The sequence below is a fragment of the Arachis stenosperma genome, chromosome 10 (assembly GCF_014773155.1).
Source record: "Arachis stenosperma cultivar V10309 chromosome 10, arast.V10309.gnm1.PFL2, whole genome shotgun sequence".
Classification (NCBI taxonomy): domain Eukaryota; kingdom Viridiplantae; phylum Streptophyta; class Magnoliopsida; order Fabales; family Fabaceae; genus Arachis; species Arachis stenosperma.
The window spans coordinates 44,218,978-44,227,935 of record NC_080386.1 but is presented as its reverse complement, the minus strand read 5'-3'; the positions used below and the strand labels follow the sequence as shown (position 1 = coordinate 44,227,935).

At 43.0% G+C, this 8,958-nt stretch overlaps 1 non-coding gene across 1 annotated transcript; it reads left to right on the top strand.

Moving 5' to 3' along the window:
- The first annotated feature begins 8,591 nt into the window (after positions 1-8,591).
- LOC130959748 (small nucleolar RNA R71) lies at positions 8,592-8,699 on the top strand. Its single transcript, XR_009078815.1, has one exon. It is a non-coding gene; the product is annotated as a small nucleolar RNA R71 (small nucleolar RNA).
- The last annotated feature ends 259 nt before the right edge of the window (positions 8,700-8,958 follow it).

Below are 8,958 nucleotides of genomic sequence, written 5' to 3'. Positions count from 1 at the left end.
ACTGTGACAGAGTGCGTGCATTAGCTTTCACTGCGCGGATGGGAGGTAGCTGCTGACAACAGTGAAACCCTACACGAGCTTGCCATGGAAAGGAGTAAGAAAGGATTGGATGAAGACAGTAGGAAAGCAGAGAGACGGAAGGGAAGGCATCTTCATACGCTTGTCTGAAGCTCTTACACCAATGATATGCATAAGTATCACTATCCTTATCTTCTATATTATTTTCGTTCATCATCATATACATTTGAGTTTGCCTGACTAAGATTTACAAGATGACCATAGCTTGCTTCAATGCTAACAATCTCCGTGGGATCGACCCTTACTCACGTAAGGTATTACTTGGACGACCCAGTGCACTTGCTGGTTAGTTGTGCGAAGTTGTGTAATGCCATGGAATTGAACCACCAAGTTTTTGGAGTTCATGACCAGGGATTATGAGAGTTGTGAAAAGTATTGTTCACAATTTCGCGCACCAGGGGGTCATCCATCCTTGATCCCGACCTATTATGGCTAGGATTCTTTCTTCTTCCGCTATTGACGGGTTATGTAATACCTTCTGGATGAGGCTTCTGTTGTTGCCCCCTGGTTTGGTGCTGGCTAATTTTGAAAGGGCGTCGGCTCGGGCATTTTGCTCACGAGGTATGTGGTGGATCCTATATTCCCCAAGTTGCCCGAGCTGTTCTTTGGTTTTATCCAAATATTTTTTCATGGTCGGATCTTTGGCTTGGTAGCTTCTTGTTATTTGTGAGGTAATGACTTGTGAGTTACTATAGATGTTGAGTTTCCGAGCTCCAACCTCCCTAGCCAGCTTCAGACCAGCTAATAGTGTTTCGTATTCTGCCTGGTTGTTTGAGGCTGGGAATCTGAATTTAAGGGAGAGCTCAAGTTGAGTTCCTTGGTTGCTCTCAATTATCACACCTGCACAGCTTCCTGTTTTATTCGAGGATCCGTCTACGTATATGTACCACTCTATGGGGATTTTCGGGATGTCTGTAAATTCTGCGATGAAGTCGGCCAGGTGTTGCGATTTGATTGCTGTACGCGCCTCGTATTGGAGGTCAAATTCGGACAACTCGATTGCCCATTGTAGGATTCTTCCATGATTTTTCCGATGTGATCTGAGAAAACTTTATTCATTAGCCTTTGATAAGTAGCTCCTGCGTTCTTGAGACCAAAAGGCATCACAACGTAATAGTAGTTTGCTTTCGGTGTTAGGAACGAGGTTTTTTCTTGATCAGGTGGATACATGGGGATTTGGTTGTACCCTCAATATGCGTCCATGAATGAGAGATACTTATATCTTGATGAAGCATCCACTAGAGCGTCGATGCTTGGGAGTGGGTAGGGGTCTTTTGGGCAGGCTTTGTTGAGGTCGGTGTAGTCGGTCCACATTCGCCACTTCCCATTTGACTTTTTCACTAAGACGACGTTTGCTAGCCATAGTGGATATTTGACTTCCCTTATGAACCCGGCCTCAAGTAGCACTTGAACTTGTTCTTCTACAGCCTGAGCTCATTCTGGTCCAAGTTTTCTTCGTTTTTGTTGTACCGGCCGGGATCCCGGATAGACTGCCAATTTGTGGCTCATTAGTTCGGGATCAATACTTGGCATGTCGGCAGCTTTCCATGCGAAGAGATTGACATTATCTCGTAGGAACCGTACTAGAGATTCCTTTACGTCTCCTTTCAGGATCGTGCCAATATTAGTTGTTTTATCCGAGCTGTCTCCGATCTGGATTCTTTCTACTTCTCCTTCGGGTTGTGGTCAGAATTCTTCTCGCCTCTGAGCTCCACCGAGCTTAATTGTGTGGAACTCTCCTCCTTCACTTCGGAGGTTTGGGCTTTCGTTGTAACAGCGACGCGCCATTTTTTGATCTGCCTTTATCGTAGCTATCCCTTTCGCAGTTGGGAATTTCATACATAGATGTGGGGTTGAAACTATTGCGCCGAGTTAATTTAACGTTGTCTGACCTATTAAGGCATTGTAGGCTGAGCTTACGTCGACCACGATGTAGTCTATCTTGAGTGTTCTGGATTGGTTCCCCTTTTCGAAGGTTGTATGCAGTGATACGTATCCCAGCAGTTGAACTGGGGCATCTCCTAGTTCGAACAGGCTGTTCGGGTATGCTCTTAGCTCTTTTTCGTCTAGACCGAGTTTGTCGAAGGCAGTTTTGAATAAGATGTCGGCAGAGCTTCCCTAGTCAATTAATGTACGGTGAAGGTTGGCGTTTGCCAATATGATCGTAATGACCATTGGGTCGTCGTGTCCCGAGATGATTCCGGATGCATCTTCCTTGGTAAACGTGATTGCTGGGATGTCTGGGGTTCCTTTTTTCCTTCGACGTGGTATACTTCTTTGAGGTGTCGCTTTCGGGATGATTTGGAGATTCCTCCTCCGGCAAATCCGCCGTGTATTACGTGAACGTGTCTTTCCGGTGTGCGAGGTGACTGTTCAGATCGTCCAACATCCTCATCCCTTCTTCTTTTTATTGGTTCGTCATCCCGATTGGCCAAAAATCGATCTAGCTTTCCTTCTCTTACTAGTTTTTCTATGTCGTTTTTCAAGTCGAAGCATTCGTTAGTGGAATGCCCTCGAAGTTGGTGATACTCACAGTATTCATTCCGATTTTCTCCTCCTCTTTTGCCTTTAAAGGGCCGAGCTGGAGGTATTTTTTCTGTATGGCAGACTTCTTTGTAAACATCTACCAAGGATACCCTAAGAGGAGTATAGTTATGATATTTTTTGATTTTCTCTCCGGAGCGATCCTCCTTTTTCTTGGATTCTTTATCTCGGTAGGCAGAACCGAACCTTGAGGCTTCGCCAAGTCGAGAATTTTCCTCCATATTGATGTATTTCTGTGCCCGTTCTTGTACTTCGTCTAAGGATGTCGGGTATCTCTTTGATATAGATTGGCTAAATGGTCCTTCTCGTAGGCCATTTATGAGGCCCATAATGGCGGCTTCTGCTGGAAGACTTTGTATGTCCATGCATGTTTTGTTGAATCTTTCCATGTAGTTGCGAAGGCTCTCCCGATCTCCTTGCTTGATCCCTAGTAGGCTAGTGCGTGTTTGGCTTTGTCTTTTTGTATGGAGAATCGGGCCAATAACTTCTTGGCCAGGTCGTCGAAACTCGAGATGGATTTTGGAGGTAGGTTGTCGAACCATTTGATGGCTGTCTTGGTTAGAGTTGTTGTAAAGGCTTTGCAGTGAACTGCATCTGAGGCATCAGTGAGGTACATTCTACTTCTGAAGTTGCTGAGATGATGGTTGGGGTCCGAGGTGCCGTCATATAGAGTCATATCCGGAAGCTTGAAATCTTTTGGAATTTTGGTCTTCATAATTTCTCTGGTGAATGGATCTTGATCTTTCTGAGAGCTATCTTCTGCGGATGATCGAGTAGCTTTAGTTTTAAGATCGGCTTCGAGTTTTACAAGCTTATCTTCTAGTTCTCTGCGCCGCCTTATCTCCCGGCGTAGATCTTCTTCCTTTTCACGTCGATGTTGGGCTTCTTTCTCGAGTTGCTCCAATTGATTTTGAAGTGCTTCTATTACTCCTAGATTTGATGAATTTTTATCTCCATTGGTTTCTGGAGTATCTTTGAGTATTGTGTCCGCGTTTTTATGCGGCGTTCTGTCTTCCAAACTTGAATCGTGGTCGTTGTCATGGTCATCTGCCATGTCAATGGGATGACTTCCAGGTTCCCCGGCAACGGCGCCAATGTTTCGAGGGTTACCTGAAACTGTAGGTCGATCTTAGATGAGATCGCCTGTGTTGGTCGGAACCGACGTGTCCGACAGGTGGGTATCGGCCGGAGCTGGTGTGTCCGACTTGTTGGACTTGGTGGTGGTGCTGATCCTTCGTCCCCGGAGGGTGGGGGGTACCTGCAAGAGATTCCGATGCTTAAGTTAGCAAGGGTATTAAGCAGGTATTGAGTAGAATCAGAGTATGAGTTATACCTGGGTGCTCCAGTGTATTTATAAGGGTGAGATGTGGCCTTCTGTGGATAAAATAAGTTAGTTATCTTATCTTATCTTATCTTTAAGTGAGGTCATCTTATCTTTAAGGCAACCGCCCTTCTCTCTGTAGGCTTGGACCGCCATAGGATTTGGGGCGTGTTCCTCTATTTGGGCCCTTTGTTTGGGCTTTCCTGTGACTTGGCCGAGCTCTTTGAGAAGAGGTCGGGTTGTCCTGACCTGAAGAGGTCGGTCGCTTTGCCTGTAGAACATCCCGGGTCGGACAGCTCGACCCAGGGTATGAACATATACATTTCTGGAAAGCCCAGGATGTCCACTTTCCAATGCAGTTGAGAGCGCGCCAATTGGGCTTCTGTAGCTCCAGAAAATTCACTTTGAGTGCAGGGAGGTCAGAATCCAACAACATCTGCAATCCCTTTCAGCCTCTGAATCAGATTTTTGCTCAGATCCCTCAATTTTTGCCAGAAAATACCTGAAATCACAGAAAAATACATAAACTCATAGTAAAGTCCAGAAAAGTGAATTTTAACTAAAAACTAATAAAAATATAATAAAAACTAACTAAAACATACTAAAAACATACTAAAAACAATGCCAAAAAGCGTATAAATTATCCGCTCATCACAACACCAAACTTAAATTGTTGCTTGTCCCCAAGCAACTGAAAATCAAATAAGATAAAAAAAGAGAATATGCAATGAATTCCAAAAACATCTATGAAGATCAGTATTAATTAGATGAGCGGGGCTTTTAGCTTTTTGCCTCTGAACAGTTTTGGCATCTCACTCTATCCTTTGAAATTCAGAATGATTGGCTTCTATAGGAACTCAGAATCCAGATAGTGTTATTGATTCTCCTAGTTAAGTATGATGATTCTTGAGTCTTGGCCGTGGCCCAAAGCATTCTGTCTTCCAGTATTACCACTGGATACATACATGCCACAGACACATAATTGGGTGAACCTTTTCAGATTGTGACTCAGCTTTGCTAGAGTCCCCAATTAGAGGTGTCCAGGGTTCTTAAGCACACTCTTTTTGCCTTGGATCACAACTTCATTATTATTTTTTTTCTTTTTTCCTTTTTCCTTCCTTTTTTTTCATTTTTTTTTGTATTCACTGCTTTTTCTTGCTTCAAGAATCATTTTTATGATTTTACAGATCCTCAGTAACATGTCTCCCTTTTCATCATTCTTTCAAGAGCCAACATTCATGAACAACAAATTCAAAAGACATATGCACTGTTCAAGCATACATTCAGAAACCAAAATATTGCCACCACATCAAAATAATTAATCTGTTATAAAATTTAAAATTCATGCAATTCCTCTCTTTTTCAATTAAGAACATTTTTCATTTAAGAAAGGTGATGGATTCATAGGACATTCATAACTTTAAGGCATAGACACTAAGACACTAATGATCATAAGACACAAACATAGATAAACATAAGCATAAAAATTCGAAAAACAGGAAAATAAAGAACAAGGAAATTAAAGAACGGGTCCACCTTAGTAATGGCGGCTTGTTCTTCCTCTTGAAGATCTTATGGAGTGCTTGAGCTACTCAATGTCTCTTCCTTGCCTTTGTTGCTCCTCTCTCATGATTCTTTGATCTTCTCTAATTTCATGGAGGAGGATGGAATGTTCTTGGTGCTCCACCCTTAGTTGTCCCATGTTGGAACTCAATTCTCCTAGGGAGGTGTTGATTTGCTCCCAATAGTTTTGTGGAGGAAAGTTAATCCCTTGAGGCATCTCAGGGATTTCATGATGAGGAATATCCTCATGCTCATGTCTATGAGTGGGATCTCCTGTTTGCATTGAGCTCCTTCCACACAGATATCCATGAGGACTTGGTCCAACCTTTGATTAAAGTTGACCTTTTTCTTTTTAAGTTTGAAAAGAGACCTCGGGGATCACCTTCTTCATGGCCACAACTTCATAGAAGTGGTCTTGATGCACCCTTGAGATGAATCTCTCCATCTCCCATGACTCGGAGGTGGAAGCTTTTGCCTTCCCTTTCCTCTTTCTAGGGGTTTCTCCGGCCTTAGGTGCCATAAATGGTTATGGAAAAACAAAAAGCAATACTTTTACCACACCAAACATAGAAAGTTTGCTCGTCATCGAGCGAAAGAAGAAAAAAGATAGTAGAAGAAGAAGAGATAAAGGAGATGGAGGTGGCTTTGTGGTTCGGCCAAAGGGAGAGAAGTAGTGTTTAGGTTGTGGGAAAATGAGGTGGTGAAGATGGGTTTATATAGGAGTGGAGATGGGTGTATGGTTTAGCCATTATGGGTGGGTTTGGGAGGGAAAGTGGTTTGAATTTGAATGGTGAGGTAAGTAGGATTTTATGAAGGATTGATGTGAGTGGTGAAGAGAATGGTAGGATTTGATAGGTGAAGGGTTTTTGGGAAAGAGGTGTTGAGTTGATTGGTGAATGGGTGAAGAAGAGAGAGTGTGGTGGGGTAGGTGGGGATCCTGTGGGGTCCACAGATCCTGAGGTGTCAAGAAAAATTCATCCTTGCACCAAGTGGCGAGCAAAAAATGCTCTTTATGCCAATTCTGGCGTTAAACGCCGGACTGGTGCCCATTTCTGGCGTTTAACGCCAGCTTCTTATCCTTTCCTGGCATTTAATGCCAGTCTGGTGCCCCTTTCTGGCGTTAAACGCCCAGAATGGTGCCAGACTGGGCGTTAAACGCCCATTTGCTGCCCTTAAACGCCAGCAAGGTTTTCCTCCAGGGTGTGCTATTTTTCTTTCTGTTTTTTATTCTGTTTTTTCTTTTTCAATTGATTTTGTGACTTTCCATGATCATCAACCTACAGAAAACATAAAATAACAAAGAAAAATAGATCAATATAACATTGGGTTGCCTCCCAACAAGCGCTTCTTTAATGTCAATAGCTTGACAATGGGCTCTCATGGAGCCTCACAGATACTCAGAGCAATGTTGGAACCTCCCAACACCAAACTTAGAGTTTGAATGTGGGGGTTCAACACCAAACTTAGAAGTTGGTTGTGGCCTCCCAACACCAAACTTAGAGTTTGACTGTGGGGGCTCTGTTTGACTCTGTTTTGAGATAAGCTCTTCATGCTTCCTCTCCATGGTTACAGAGGGATATCCTTGAGCCTTAAACATAAAGGATTCTTCATTCACTTGAATGATCAATTCTCCTCTGTCAACATCAATCACAGCCTTTGCTGTGGCTAGGAAGGGTCTGCCAAGGATGATGGATTCATCCATGCACTTTTCAGTCTCTAGGACTATGAAATAAGCAGGGATGTAATGGTCTTCAATTTTTACCAGAACACCCTTTACAAGTCCATAAGCTTGTTTTATTGAATTGTCTGCCATCTCTAGTGAGATTCTTGCAGCTTGTACCTCAAAGATCCCTAGCTTCTCCATTACAGAGAGAGGCATGAGGTTTATGCTTGACCCTAAGTCACACAGAGCCTTCTTAAAGGTCATGGTGCCTATGGTACAAGGTATTGAGAACTTCCCAGGGTCCTGTTTCTTTTGAGGTAATCTCTGCCTAGACAAGTCATCCAGTTCTTTGGTGAGCAAAGGGGGTTCATCCTCCCAAGTCTCATTACCAAATAACTTGTCATTTAGCTTCATGATTGCTCCAAGGTACTTGGCAACTTGCTCTTCAGTGACATCTTCATCCTCTTTAGAGGAAGAATACTCATCAGAGCTCATGAATGGTAGAAGTAGATCCAATGGAATCTCTATGGTCTCATTATGAGCCTCAGATTCCCATGGTTCCTCATTAGGGAACTCATTGGAGGCCAGTGGACGTCCTTTGAGGTCTTCCTCAGTGGCGATCACTGCCTCTTCCTCCTCTCTAAGTTCGGCCATGTGGGTCATGTTAATGGCCTTGCATTCTCCTTTTGGATTCTCTTCTGTATTGCTTGGAAGAGTACTAAGAGGGAGTTCAGTAATTTTCTTGCTCAGCTGTCCCACTTGTGCCTCCAAATTCCTAATGGAGGACCTTATTTCAGTCATGAAACTTTGAGTGATTTTGATTAGATCAGAGACTATGGCTGCTAAGTCAGAGTGGTTCTGCTTAGAATTCTCTGTCTGTTGCTGAGAAGATGATGGAAAAAGCTTGCCGTTGCTAAACCTGTTTCTTCCACCATTATTGTTGTTGAAACCTTGTTGAGGTCTCTGTTGATCCTTCCATGAGAGATTTGGATGATTTCTCTATGAAGAATTATAGGTGTTTCCATAGGGTTCTCCCATGTAATTCACCTCTTCTATTGAATGGTTCTCAGGATCATAAGATTCTTCTTCAGATGAAGCATCCTTAGTACTGCCTGGTGCAGCTTGCATTCCAGACAGACTTTGAGAGATCATATTGACTTGCTGAGTCAATATTTTATTCTGAGCCAATATAGCATTCAGAGTATCAATCTCAAGAACTCCTTTCTTCTGATTCGTCCCATTGTTCACAGGATTCCTTTCAGAAGTGTACATGAATTGGTTATTTACAACCATTTCAATGAGTTCTTGAGCTTCTGCAGGCGTCTTATTCAGATGAAGAGATCCTCCAGCAGAGCTATCCAATGACATCTTGGACAGTTCAGACAGACCATCATAGAAGATACCTATGATGCTCCATTTAGAAAGCATGTCAGAAGGACACTTTCTGATCAATTGTTTGTATCTTTCCCAAGCTTCATAGAAGGATTCACCTTCCTTCTGTCTGAAGGTTTGGACTTCCACTCTAAGCTTACTCAATTTTTGAGGTGGAAAGAACTTTGCCAAGAAGGCATTGACTAGCTTTTTCCAAGAGTTCAGGCTTTCTTTAGGTTGTGAGTCCAACCATATCCTAGCTCTGGCTCTTACAGCAAAAGGGAATAGCATAAGTCTGTAGACCTCAGGGTTAACCCCATTAGTCTTGACAGTGTCACAGATTTGCAAGAACTCAGCTAAAAACTGATGAGGATCTTCCAATGGAAGTCCATGGAACTTACAATTCTATTGCATTAGA